Source organism: Petaurus breviceps, unplaced genomic scaffold (genome assembly GCF_028583685.1).
Source record: "Petaurus breviceps papuanus isolate PSGF00001 unplaced genomic scaffold, PetGlider_PUasm1.0 78, whole genome shotgun sequence".
Classification (NCBI taxonomy): domain Eukaryota; kingdom Metazoa; phylum Chordata; class Mammalia; order Diprotodontia; family Petauridae; genus Petaurus; species Petaurus breviceps.
In genome coordinates, this window is record NW_027186502.1 from 645,474 (window position 1) to 660,378 (window position 14,905).

The 14,905-nt window shown below is 40.4% G+C and overlaps 1 protein-coding gene across 1 annotated transcript in view; it reads left to right on the forward strand.

Moving 5' to 3' along the window:
* Nucleotides 1-4,293: 4,293 nt before the first annotated feature.
* Nucleotides 4,294-14,905, forward strand: part of ANO2 (anoctamin 2) — a 573,391-nt gene continuing 562,779 nt past the window's right edge. Inside the window, exon 1 of the mRNA XM_069106084.1 lies at nucleotides 4,294-4,499. The gene's annotated coding sequence lies outside the window, so the exon portion shown is untranslated. The remainder of the gene's footprint in view (nucleotides 4,500-14,905) is intronic.

Below are 14,905 nucleotides of genomic sequence, written 5' to 3' on the forward strand. Positions count from 1 at the left end.
CTTCTCCAGAATGGTTGGACCAGTTGTTTTTTCAATGAGGTATTTCACATTTTCTTATATCTTTTAATTTGCTTGACTTTGTTTTATTGTTTCTTGAAGTTCCATGGAGTCATTATCTTTCAGTTGCCCGATTCTAATTTTTAAGAAATTATTTCCTTCAATGAACTTCTGTACCTCTTTTTCCATTTAGTTAATTTTGCTTTTTAAGGAGTTCTTTTCTTCAGGGAATTTTTGTGCTTCTTTTACCATTAGGTCAATTTTATTTTTAAGGTGTTATTTTCTTCAGTATTTTTTGTGCCTCTTTTACCAGGCTGTTAATTATCTTTTTATAATTTTCTTGTGTTACTCTCATTTCTTTTCCCAAATTTCCCTCTATTTTTCTTATGTCTTTCTATAACTCTTCTAGGAATTCTTGTTGGGCTTGTGTCCAATTAGCATTTTTCTTTAAGGCTTTGCTTGTAGCTGCTTTCACATTGTTGTCTTCTTCTAAATTTATATTTTGATCTTCCCTGTGACTGTAGTGGCCTTTTTGTGGTCTAGTTCTTTTGGTTGTTGCTGTTTGTTTATTTTCTCCATCTATTTCTTGGCTTTGAACTTTATGTTAAGGTTGGGTTCTGCTCATCTGGGAGTGGAAAGGTACTGTGCCAAGGATCAGACTTTTTATACTATTCTTTTCAGAGCTAGTTCTGGGAGTCTGTAGGTTTTTGATGTTTCCAAAGTAGTATGATCCTGGGAGAGGTATAATTATTGCCTTCCTGGCCAGCACCCTGGTCTCCTGATGCCACAAGAGCTAGAGCTCCTGTTTGCCTTGGAACTGAGACTAGGGCCCCTCCCTGCTCCCTTGTGATGGACCACCATCACACCTCTCTGCCCTGTAACTGTGACCCAGAACTAAGTATGGGCAATAGAGTTGCCCATCAGTGCCATCTGTACCCAGCGTCAGCAAAGGGTTCCTTGTAATCTCTTTCTGATCCATTGTCCAACTCTTTTACTGTCTCTTTACTGAGAGCTTTTGAAGCTCCTACTGTTGTTGCAGTCCCTCCAAAGTCTACTTCTGATGCTCCTGTGTTGGCATTCCCCAGCTTGTACCCAGCCCAGTGTTGCAGACCTCACCTGTGTAACTACCCTTGTCTTAGGTGGAAAAATGTCTCCTTATAAACTTTTGTTGGCACTGCTGTTCCAAAATTTAATTTGAGGTGTTATTTTAAAGTTGTTTGGATAGAAATGTGGGAGAGTTGAGCCTGACCACCATCTTGGTTTCCACACCTTTCTTTTACATGATTCACAGATTATCTATGGTATACTCTGATGAGAATATCACTTCTGTTATATCTACTGCTGATTTTCATCTGTCCATGATACTTCACTCTTCTGAATCCTGAATTTCCTTGAGTATATCCTCTCAATATACAATGCTATTTTGCCACTCTCTTTAACTATATAGTTCCTTTTGAATATGGTATACCTTTTCAGAGTCATATTCTTATTACTGATCTCATAGCACAAAGTTTCAGTCATATTTGTGAGGTCAAATTTACTTTTTTGTATGTTAGTTGGAATTCCAGCCTTGTTTTTTAGTCATACATTGTACTCTTGTGTGCAAACATATAAGGTCACAGTCTTTACTGTGGTGCTCCTTTCTCATAGTTGATTTCCTGTGACTGGTCATCTTGATTGTTTTCACTCTTTTAATATCATAGCTATTCTTTATGGTATCCAACTTGACCCATACTTCTCTATTGTAAAAGTTCTTTTGGTTATATTGGCAAGATTCAAGGGAGAGTGAATTTAAACAACACTTGTTACTTTAGATGCCTTTCATCCTTGGCCAAAAGTTTCTGTTTCTACATTTTATATCAAGTTTGAGAATTCCAAGTCCCATTTTCAGACACCAGCTTTTTAACCAATGGTCACTTCCCAGACTTTCTCTTCTGAAGTCCTTGATTTTGACTGATAGCACTGATGAAATAAAACACTCCTTAAATCTGTAGGTTCATTAATTTCTTGTCTAAGATTTCATTATCTTCAGCAATGCTTTCTTTTCAGTAGAATCCTTTATTGCTAGGGATCATCAGAAATAGGTAGTAATCATCTATTTTGGCAAATCTTGGGAGAATCTCTGTCATGTCCTGGATACATGCATCGAGAAGACAGCAGACATTTTTATTGTTACTGTCATAGAAGTCACAACTACCATTTCTCATCTTTTCTTCCTCTGACCATTACTAAATGACCTCTTATTTGGTGCATCTGAATCCACATGGAATCAGCTGCTTCTCATGGTTGGGGTCCAGCTCCCTTTTCTTTGGGAAGAACCTATTATCTATAGGAAGAAATTATCTGTTGCTACCTGTCCTTCTTCTCCTACAATTCTTTCACCTTTCAATCAAATGCTTCTGGACTTCTTGGTTTTTACATTGCAATATTTCCTCTACCTCTTCCTCTTTCTGCTTTTCCCATAACAAAGGACTTATAGAAGCCCACAAACGGACAAAGAAAACATTGGAAACACTAAGAGGACTCAGAAAAACCCATCACCTCTATTGTTTCTTAGGAGGCAAAGTCTCCTGGGAAACTTCTGAGACTGTTGAATAGCTATTTCACTTTCAGACCTATATTGTCTGCCCAGTTCCTAAGTCTGAATCTCTTGGCAAGCTAGGGCATGTTTACTCTTTCTTATTATTCTTTCATCCTTAGTGTCTTCCTGGCATTGATTATCCTCTCACCCCTGGGCAATTGTGGTGCTCATGTCCAGCTGGCCACATAGCTACTGGACCCAGGAGGTCCCAAACTCTTGAATTTCCAAGCTAGTTAGCAAGCCTAGAAACATCCATCTTAGGACCACTGTTTTGCTCAGGAAAAGACATCGATAGAAGATACCTTAAGGACTTGACATTATTCTCAAGCACATGCCCTCACTGACTTTGCTGCCCCACACCCTAGGGGGAAAATAGGGGAGAGAGGTCCCCTCCCCTCTTGCTGGAAGTTAAAGGGACAAGCTGCCTGAGTCTCAAGCAATATACTCCAAAGAGAAGAAAAGAGCCACAGAAAGCACAGTTCGTCCTTTTAAACTTTACTAAGTGGTCTGCTCCTCCTGCTTCAAAGGCCAATTCTCTTTGATAGCCCTCCCAATGATTGTGACCATGGCAACCCACAAGGAGTCTTTTCATCACATCTATACTTTAGCAAGGATCCAGGATGCAAAGCCATCCCCCCACATGCTCCCTGGTTCGACCCCAGTCCACTAGGTGTGGGGAGTTCCACCATTACAGAATTTTCCCTTCAAGTTCTATTCAAATGCATCAAGGTAACAAAGACGTGTCAATGGGTTCTCAGAGGCTATGCTATTATAACAAAAACTATAAAGATGGATCTGGCCGCAAATCCCGAATACCGTCTACCTACTACAGAACAGAAGGCTTTTGATCTGCATGAATACAATAGCCACAATGATGAGATGGCTGATCCTAGAAATACTGTTTGGTTTATCGGCTTATTTAATTATTAGGGCATCTTGGGCTCTTATACTCCACAGGATGAAAAGGAATCTCATCCATTCCCCTGTTCTCTGGGCAGTCATGCACTTCAACCATCGCAGGGACAGACAACATTGAGTCTTGAGAGGATTCCACTCTTCCTCCTTCAACCTGTTAATGTCTTAGAAACTGACAGTCTCCAAGTTCTTCCTGATACCTAACTTCCTTCCCTCCTGCAGACCGAGCACCCTTCCTCTCCAGCCTATCCTGGTAATTCACCCAATTTCCTCATTTTCTTTCCCTTCCCTCCCCCCACTCCTTCCTGCTTCATTATTCAGCACTAGAGAGGATCAGGTCAGAGTAGAGACTGGAAGGATCTGAGTAGGGGCCCCAGGAGGGTAATCTGCTATTATTCCCTTGGGAGGAACGCCTCTCCAGGCGGTCAATGATTCAGATGATTCTGATGGATTACAATCAGCAAGAATATTTCACAGGGGGATGAGTTGTAAGGGGAGTCCCGGGAGAGGAGGAAGCAAGTACGGAGGAGGGGACTGGAGGTTTCCTCTTCTGCCCCTCCAGCTTTGCAGACTTTAGTGCTCAATCCGCAGGGAAAGAAGCCAGCATCCACAGGGACCACTTACCCTGCCCGCATACTTTAACCCAGAGGCTGTGCGTTCGGGGTGCTGAGCAGGGTAGGGGGGGGCTGGGAGAGAGGGGGGCTTTCTATGGCCCTCTGAGCCAGCTGCCCCGGGAAGGGGAAGGGAGAGGAGGAAGACCGAAGGAAAACAGGGAAAGGGGGCGGGGTGGGAAAGGGGAGGAGGTGGAGGAGGTGGCAGCAGCTGTAGGGGCTGGGGAGGGCTAGTCCTGAGCAGGTTGAGCTGCGATGGAATTAGCCTCGCTGAGATAAACCGGCACAGTCCCGCCAGCAGCTTGGCTATCTGGTTTTCTCAGTCCAGTACCCGCTGTCCAGCACCATGGCCACCAGGGCGCATGATGAGTGTCCGCTGGGCACAGCGCAGACTGGTGAGTGTTAAGGGTAGGGGTGAAGGGAACTTTCCCCGTTCTGGGTTGGGGAGGAGTCTGAACCTGGGCCAGCAGGTGTAAGAAGAAATCATTGTTGGCTGGGCAATGGGGAGCCGGTAACAATCGAAGGCGAGAAGTTTTAGGAAGGAGAGGACGCACTGCAGAGGGGTGAGGGTGGAGGGACAGGGTAGGGGATAGGGATATAGCAATTCCTTTGGTTCCCTGAGTTATCCTTCCAAACTTCAGGACCTGTGAAAACTTGGAGGAGAGCCCATAGCGTTGGGTAGAATGAATGGGGTTCTGGTGGGATTCTTAGGACTCGGAGACCTCTGCCTGCTCTAGGGGCAAATTGTGAAGTATATAAAGTGTTTTAAACCTCCTTCCCCTTGCCCACTCTCCAAGCTCCTTATGTCTCCTACCCTTACTTCCCTTTTAGAAGTTGCAGGATTCCGTTCTATCCACCGTCCTGACCCCCTCCCCTTTCCCCAGAGTCTAAAATATCAGTCATTCACACTGAATGTGGGGGCTTTGTTCTTCAGTGGTCGTTTGCATTTAAACTGTGATTGCTTTTATTTGTATTTACAGAATGGTAAGTGGAACGTCTTGTCACCTGTTCATGTAATTTCAGGTTCTGACAGATTGAGGAAATGTGTGTGTATGTGGGGTACAGTAATCCTGAAATCCCAGGCATAGACCACCACCTCCCTAAGGCTGTTCCTGCAGAAGACCATGGCTGTTGTGGCCTTGTTTTCTGTTCTGTCTCAGCTGGCATGAATTAGGTAGAGAGAAGGCCATGGGAGATGCAATACTTCTTAGATTTCTTTCTCACTATAGTCTTGGTGCTCTTGTGTACTATGTGGGAAAAGATTCTAAGGCACCTATGTAAACTTTGTTGTACTTTGAGGTTTATTGAGCCAGAACAGATGGGTCTCAGGGAAAAATGTCTGGTTTCATTCTAAAAGCCAAGGGCTCTCTCCTCTGTAGAGTTTGGATGACCACTTCTGGCAGGAGACTGGAGAGTGGGCTCCATGGCAGGCTCCTGACCTTTCCCTCTGCTTACGTTATGTTGGCTTGTCACAGGGATGGCTTTTTGTCCTAAAATACACAAAGGTGCCCCCACACACAACTCTCTTCCCAGAATTATAAAATGTTGGTGCTGGGAAGGATATTAGAGGTCATCTCTTGGTGATGAACTGGAGTCTTTCCCTTTGGGGAGCTGGCTGTTGGGGTTCATTTTTATTTATTCCCATTTTCCTAAGAAAGGGGCTTAGGAGCCTGCTACTTTATGCCTTTCTTCATTCTTTTTGGCTCACACTTCCTCTGTCTGCTGGTCATCTTTGGCTGAAAGTACTAGTCCCAGATTAGTGTCAGAGTATCTCATTCCATAAAATATCACTAAAATACATATTTTTTAAATGTTTATGGGAAATGTTTGCATTTTAAGAGTGGGGACAGAGGGCTGGAAAAAATTCCTTAAAGTTGAACATGGACCGAAAACTTTCTGGTCTTGTAAAGTCATCAGCCCCCAAAATAAGTCCCAAAGTTGAAAGACCAGGTGAAAATAAGGCAATGAATATGGAAGAAATCTTATCCTCTTAATTCAGTTCGACAGCCATTTATTAAACACCTTCCACAGGCAAGGTACTCAGTGTACAGAGACAAAAACCAGAGAATCCCCATGGCCCACATTGTAGAGGTTCTTAAATGAAAGGCTGAGAAGATTGTGTTTTATTTTAGATGCAACAGAGAGTCATGGATGGTTTTTGAGTATGTGAATAATCTTCTTGCTGGTGTACCCAATTATAGGTTCTGAAGATGAAGGAAGTTACCACATGAGGCCCTCATGGTTGCTTTTTAGATGAGGTTCATAAAGAATGCATAAGATCAAGAGAAAGTCATACCAGCTCACAGTCATTCTGAGACCCAAGGTGTCTATGCTGCAGTATAAGATGGGTTAGTCCAGTTGGGAGGTGCTTGGTCCTGTTAGGGACCATGGCTCAGAGCTAAGTGACCCTCACTCCCTGCCTCTTCCCTCATAATTGAATCTTTTCTACCATGGGGAAAGTTCTGGAACTTGCTGCCTTATATAAAATGTTTGATCATTTTTTTTTTAATAAGGTCATACCCTTCTCATGGTAGTCCTTTGTAGGAATTTTCTATAAAGTGATTGGAAACTTGGAATGTGTGGCATGAACTTGGCACATTGATGGATGGCAAAGCAGTATACATTGTTGTTCTTCACATGTGTTCATACCTGTTCCTTAGGAAGATTATTTGGGCAGCTGGAGAAAGACTGATTGAAAGGGATGGGGGGAGGCAGGGAATTATAAGTAAAGAGACCAGTTAAAGTGCAGGTGAGAGGTGATGAAGGCCTGGAGTAGGGTCATGGGTGTGTGAATGGAGTCAAGGGTCCCAGTGTTTGAGATATTGTGAGAGTAGAATAGATGAAACCTGGCAATTGATCTACAATGGGGATATGAAGGACAGGGAGGAATAGTCTGGGAAGCCTCTAAGGTTACAAACCTGGGTGCCTGGCAAGTGGGCACTAAACTAAAATAAGAAAGTTGAGAGCAATATGTTTTGGGGAGAAAATGATCAATTTGTTTTTGACTTTGTTGAGTTTGAGATACTGATGAGACATCTTATAGTAAACAGTTGTAGAGGTCAAATATTCTTTGATTGTTGATTGAACTGTGATGGGAGTTCAGAAGAGAGATTGGGGATGGGCATAGAGTTTAGGGAATTATTTAGGTAAAGGTGTATAAAATAGATGATAATTGAGCCTTTGGAAATAGATGAAATCACCAACAGAATGCACACAACAAATAGAGAAAAGGGCTCAGGACACAGTCTTGGGGAAGATCTATTCTTTTTCATTTAATTGTATTTTAATTTTTCCAATTACATTTAAAGACAGTTTTCAACACTGATTTTGTGAAATATTTTGAATTCCAAATTTTTCTCTCTCTCCTTCCCCAAGATGGAAAGAAATCTAATATAGGTTATACATGTACAATCATGTAAAACATATTTCCCTATTAATCATGTTATGGAAGAAGAAAAAGAACAAAAGAAACTTCCCCCTGCCCCCCCCCCCCCCCAAAAAAAAAAAATGCTTTGATCTGGGTTTGGATTCTATCAGTTCTTTCACTGGATGTGGATAGCATCTTCTATTATTTTGAGTCTTTTGGAATTTTCTTGGATCATTGTACTGCTGAGAAGAGCTAAGTCAATCATAGTTGATCATTGTACAGTGTTACTGTTACTGTGTACAATGTTCTCCTGATTTTGTTCACTTCCCTCAGCATCAGTTCATATAAATCTTTCCAAGTCTTTCTGAAGTCTGCCTGCGCATCATTTCTTATAGCACAGTAGTATTCCACTACATTTATATACCACAACTTGGTTAGTCATTCCCCAATTGATGGGTATCCCCTCAATTTCCAGTGGGAACATTCATTCTTTTTTATGTTTTGTTTTTTTAAATTTTAGACTCAAAGGCCAGAACACAAATAGAGAATAAAGAAACAAAACACATCATAAACTTAAATATTGGAACTTAAATACAAAGTAAGAAAGGGAAAAAAAAAGCATGTCAGGTGCATAACAGAATATAAGAGAGTGTTCAAAATATGTAACAATAAATTTTCATTTCAAGAAAACTAATATGATAAAAAATACATGTGTTGAGAACTGTCCATCTTTTCTTTGCTTCCTTCCAAGTTTTCTTTTGTTCTCTGCTGTATACTTTTTTATTGTTTTCCCCCTCCCCCACCCCAGAAGGCTACAATTAAGTTTGGATATGTTTCTCCATAGCTATATATGTGTGTATGTGTGTGTGTGTGTTTATATCGACAGATACTTTCCCAAACAAATTCTACTTCTGATCGTTGTTTTTATCTTTGTGCATATCTCTTGTTTCATACCCCTCCTGCCTCCTCTACCTGCTACTTTGCCTTCTTATTACTTGCCTACCCCTCTCCAAGGATCCCTCCCCTATCTTCCCATTCCCATAAATCTAAAGACCCTTCTATACCCACCTTTTACCTATTCCCTAACCCTCCCTTGTCCTCTCCCCCCTCCCTATGCCCCTACTGTTTTATATCTTCTGAATTTAGAAGACTTTTATACTCTACTATATATATATCATTCCCTCTTAAACCCATTCCCAGTGAAAGTAGGTTACCAGAACTACCAGTCTTCCTCCCCCATCTAATTCCTCTGTATCGACTCTACCTCTTTTACCTCATTTGTATAAAATAATTTTTCTTTTTAGCTGTTCCTAAATAGTTTTGCTTTTTAAATTCATATCATACTCAGGTTTACCCTGATCTTATGAGCTACCCAATTATTAATAAGAATCTTAGACATATGTTTTACATTTTACATTATAAAAAGTCAACCCTGTCCTTAGGAATCCCTTATAATCAGTCTTTGTTATGTACCTCATATTTTTCTTGGCTCTTGTATGTCAAATCTTCTACTAAGTTCAGGTTTTTTTTTTAAACAAAGTCTTGGAAAGTCTGACAGTTGATTAAATCTGTTTTTTTTTTTCTTTCATTCAGGATAATGCTTAACTTTGCAGGGTATTATAGTTTTGACTGGAGCCCCAGTTCTTTTTGCTCTTTGATATATGGTGTTCCAAGACCTGTGGTACTTTATGTCCCTGCTGCTAGGTCTTGTATAATTCTAATTGTGGTACCATCATATTTAAATTGTTTTAGTCTTGATGCTTTTAATATTTTATCCTTGAGCTGGAGGTTTCAGAATCTGACTATGTTATTCTTATGAGTTTTCCTCATAGGGTCTCTTTTAAATAGTGATCCAATTTTTTTTAAAGCAATCAGGGTTAAGTAACTTGCTCAAGGTTACAAGGCCAGTTATTTCTGGGTGTGGTGCTAAGTATCTGAGCCCAGATTTGATTCCCAGCTTGTCCCGACACTGGAGCCGGTGCTCTTACTCTCTGTGCTACCTGGCCACCCCAGTGATCCATTTTTTTTTCTATTTCTACTCTCCTCCCCCTCCCCATTCTAATGCTTCAGGACAATTTTCTTTAATTATTTCTTGTATTATTGAATCAAGATTCATTTTTTGATCATAAATTTCAGTTATCTAATTTTTATCTTTTCTCTTCTCGATCTATTCTCCAAATCTGTTGTTTTTTCTTATAAGATGTTTCAATTTCTCTTCTTTTTTTTTTTTTTTGTTTTTTTTAGGGGGGAGGACAGGCAATTGGGGTTAAGTGACTTGCCCAAGGTCACACGGCTAATAAGTGTGTCAAGTGTCTGAGGCTGGATTTGAACTCAGGTCCTCCTGACTCCAGGTCTGGTACTCTCTTCACTGTGCCACGTAGCTTCCCCTTTTTCTTCTATTTTTTTCATTATTCATATTTTGTTTATTTCTTTATCTCTTATAATTTTGCTGGCTCTGCCTTGTCCAATTCTAATTTTCAAGGTAGCATTTTCTTCCTTAAGATTCTGTAGCTCCTTTTCTGATGGTTGACTTTCCCTTCACAATCTTCTCATTTTTCTTGGATTATTCTTATTCTTATTTTAGTTTTTCCTTCATCTCTGTCATTTGATTTTTAAAGTCTTTTTTTTAAGATCACCTCTGAATTCTTTTGGGGCAGGTGACCTTTTGACACTACTCTTTGTGGGTTTCTTTACATTCATATCCTTCTCTGAAGATGAACCCTGGGAATATCCATTCTTAAGGAGTAAGAGGGGATGATGATCTAGTAAAGGAAATCTTTTGTTTTTATTGTTTTGTGGGAATGTGAGGTAGGACTACTTATTAGTTTTCCTGTGATATTTTGTTTTCTGCTAGTTAAGAGTGGTAAAGCAGGACAGATGCTAGAAAAGGAGTAAAATGTAGAAAATATGAACTGAGGTAATGCCCATTTTGAGGACTAAATGTGACCAAATTCTGGGGCTACTATTCTTGTAAAACTGTTCAATTTATATTGTTATGTGATAAAAAAGGGGAACTTTCTTCAGGTTCAGAGTCCTTATGCTCAGCTTTCTAAAGGATAATCCAACCCTGGTAAGACTGGCTCAGATTGCCCATATTTTATAAGAAACTGATTTATAAAACTAGAAGTAATAATAATAGACAAGAGTTAATATACCTCTTAAGTGGCTGTATTCTTGTATCTACTCACTATGTTGTCTTGTTCACTGTGAAGGAATTGAATTAATAATCAATATAATTAAAACATGCTGGATGAGTCCCATGGTTTAACTAATTGAATATTCTGTCAAGTCAAAAGGACATATTTTTGTTTTCTGTCTAGAAGTGGGGTGGGGGCTGCCATATTGACCTGGTGTATAAGTAGGGAAGACTCTCAATTACTCTTACTTGCCTCCTACTTTGCCTAGGTCAGCCTACTTCTTTCTTTGAAGTGTGATATTCTCTCCATCTACTCCCTTGCCTCCTCCCCTTTATGCATACCATTCCTTTCAAACCAATGCCAGGAAAAATAGCAGAGGCCCTGCCTCAGTGACATCCCTCAGGCACTAACCCAACCATTGCTGACTCATTGGTTAGAGGAATCCTAGTACAAATATTCTTTCTACCTTGTGAAGTTATAAAATGTATCAACAACTCTGAACCCCGAGCCAGATATTGAGCTTTGGCAAAATCCTTCAAGTTAGCAGACCTCAGTCGACTCTAACAGCTTCTAGTAGCTTTTTTTTTTTTTTTGCTTTTTAGAGGGAAATTGGGGTTAAGTAACTTGTCCAAGGTAACACGGCTAGTTTTTAGTGTGGCTGTGAAGTGTCTGAGGCCGGAACTGAACTCAGGTCCTCCCGACTCCGGGGCCAGCACTTTACTTGCTGCACCACCTAGCCACCCCCTTCTAGTAGCTTTTTTTGTTAGCTTAAGAAACAAAGTAAATATTTAAATTTAGAAAGGTAAACAAATTTTTAAGAAGCAGGATGAACATTTTACACTTGGGAAAGTATTAGCCTCACTTCTTTTTATTTTCAGAGAGAGTTAAAAGTGGTGAAGAGAAAGGAAGCATCATCAGCTTTGGTTTCAGAAGTCCCAACTTGTTCTTGCAATAGAGAACCTACCCAGTGTCTCAGGTCCTGGCTTTCACTGTCTATAGTGGCTGCTTCCAGATGCCTCCATAACTTTCTCTCTCTTGCTCCTGAGTACTATTCTTTCCCTTCCTCCTGGCAGCTTCTTGGCTTATCTATACCTTAGTTTGGGAGGGGTTAGCTTGTCAGGTAAAATCAAGACCCACCAGTCCCAAGGCCAGGCAAAACTACTTTGTGGATTGAAGAGGGAAATTCTGGGAACTCTTCCCTTGAAACCAGCAGGCATTCATTTTCAAGCATTCTGTTATACCTGAAGTGACCTTCAAATTTAACTATGTACAAAAAAAAAATCAATTGCATTATTATATTTTGGAATTGGAAGGAGCTTTGTAGGAATCTTGTTTAATCTTTGTATTAATAAAAAATTCATTTTTGGAAATTAAATTATTAACAACTATGTACAAACAAGATCCTTACAGGCTAAATTGAAGAAAATCAACAGAGGGAAGATATTAATATTAAAATGGATCAGGAAGGGGCGGCCAGGTGGTGCAGTGAGTAAGAGCGCCAGCCCCGGCGTCAGGAGACCCGGGATCAGTTCTGGCCTCAGATACTTGGCACCTGCACAAAAAATAACTGGCTGTGTAACCTTGAGCAAGTTACTTAACCCCAATTGCTTAAAAAAAAATGGATCAGGAATAGCTTCTTGTAGAAGACAGGACTTTTCTTGAGACTTGAAAGAAGGAAGGGAAGGAAAGAAGTGGAGACAAAGAGGGAGAGGAATTCCAAGCAGATTGAAGTTCTTGTTCAGAGAATAGCAAGGAAGCCTGTTACTGTATCACAGAGTATGTTTGGAGGGAGGGTCATTATAAGGTGTAAAAAGACTGGGAAAGTGCCAGGTGATAACAGGCTTTAAAAGTCAAACAGAGGAATTCATATTTGATCCTGGTGGCAATAGAGGGACACTTGCATTAATTGAGGAGGATGGGGAGGAGGACATGATCAAGCTTAATCTTCAGGAGGATCAAATCGACAGCCGATCGATTTGAGGGAGTAAGGTGGTATAATGGTTGTAGTCAGGAAGACCTAAGTTCAAATCCAGCCTCAGACACTACCCAGCTGTGTGACCCTGGCAATGTCACTTAATCACTGTTTGCCTCATTTTCCTCAATTGTAAAATGGAGATAATAATAGTACTTTCCTCCTATGGTTGTTATGAAGATCAAATTAGATAACGTTTGTACAGTGCTTAGCACAATGTCTGAATAAGTGCATATTCCTTCCATCCATCCGGTTGAATGAAGGATGGACTGGAGTGGGAGACACAAGGTTGGGTGACCAACCAGCAAGTTGTTGCAATAGTCCAGACATAAGGTGATGAAGGCCTGCACCAGGGTAGCAGTCAGTGTTAGTGAAGAAAAGGAGGACTATAAGAGATGTTACAAAGGTAGGAATAGCATGAGTTAATAACTGATTGGATATAGGGGGTGAGAATGAATGAGCAGTATAGGATGATGTCTAGGTTGAGAGTCAGGTGACTGGGGAGATGCTGGTACCTTGGACAGTAAGAAAGTTAGAAAGAGGGGAGGGTTTTTGGGGAAAGATAATGAATTTTAGACATGTTGAGTTTAAGATTTCTATGAAACATCTAATTTGAAATGTGAAATTGGAGGGTAAGGCTGGACAAATACATTTAGAATTATTGGCACAGAGATGATACCTGGATTCAAAGGAATTGACAAGGTCACCAAGTGAAGCAGGTTAGAGGGACAAGAGAAGAGAGTCCAGGAAAGAGCCCTGGGGACACTCATAGTTGAAGTGACCTAGATGGAGATCCAGCAAAGGAGACTAGGAAGAAATGGCCAGACAGGTAGAACTAGGATAGACCAATGTCTTGAGAGAAGAGAATATTCAGAAGAGGGTGAGCAACATTGGAAAAGCAATTAGATTTAGTGATTAACAGATCATTGGTAACTTTGAAGAGAACAGTTTTGGTTAATGGTGAGTTCAGAAGCCAGGCTTCAGAGAGGTATGAGTGAAGGAAAAGGAAGTGAAGATACCTATTGTAGACAATCTTCTTAAAGTAATTAAACCATAAAAGTGAGAAGAGTTATGGGATGATAGCAGGGACTGGTTGATTAATTAAAGGTTTTTTTGAACATGGGAGGGATTTTTTTTTCTATTGCCTCTTTGTAGATAGCAAGAAAGCAGTCACTAGAGAAATAGAGATTGAAGATTAGTGTAAAGAGTAAGGATGATAGAGAGGGAAATCTGCTGGAGGAGATAAGATAGAATAAGATCACTTGTGTATAGAGAAGAGTTTGTCTTCATAAGAGCAAAGGCCATCTCTTTATGTGAAACAGATGAAGACAGTGAAAGTGGTAGAAGACATTTTTTTTAATCATTTATAAACTTTATTGGAAATCTAAATGAGATATCTTTGTCCATAGACTGATGCAGGGACATTCTTTTTTTTTTTTGAGGGGCAATTGGGATTAGGTGACTTGCCCAAGGTCACATGGCTAGTAAGTATTAAGTGTCTGAGGCCGGATTTGAACTCAGGTCTTCCTGACTCTAGGGCTGGTGCTCTATTCACTGCACCACCTAGCCTCCCCTGATGAAGGTACATTCTTTTTTCCCCCATTTTTCTAATGCTTTATTAACTTCTGATTTACATCATTCATTTCTGCCAGATTTTGAGTTACAAATTTTCTTCCCATTTTTCCCTTACCCACCCCACCACCCCAAAATAGCAGTCCCACAGGATATCCCCTCCTCCAATCTGCTCTCTCCCATATTTTCTCCCATATCCCTTTTGACTTTTCCAGTAGGGCATGGTGGATCTCTATGCCCCAGTGCCTGTATATCTTATTTCCCAATTACATGTAAAATAGTATTAATAATAGTACATATATATATATATACATATATGTAAACATTTGATTTTAAAACTTTGAATTCCAGATTCATTCCCTTCCTCCATTGTCACCCACCCTTACTGGGAAGATAAGCAGTTCAGTATAGTTGTACATGTGTAGCTAATGCAAAACAATAACATAGTAGATATATTGTAAAAGACTGACTATATTTCCCTCCCTCCTATCCCACCTCCCACTTGTTCTATTCTCTACTTTGATTCCATCCCTTTTCAAAAGTGGGTGCTTCCAACTTCCCTCCCTGCCAGCCTGCCTTCCCTTCCATCATCCCCCCTCTCATCCCCTTCCTCCCTACTCTCCTGTAGGGTGAGATACCATATTTAGTGTATATTTCATTCCTTCCCCAAGCCAAATTCAATGAGAATAAGGTTGACCCATTCCCTTTTGCCTTCCTATTCTTCCCTTCCATTGTAACCATTTTCTCTTGTCT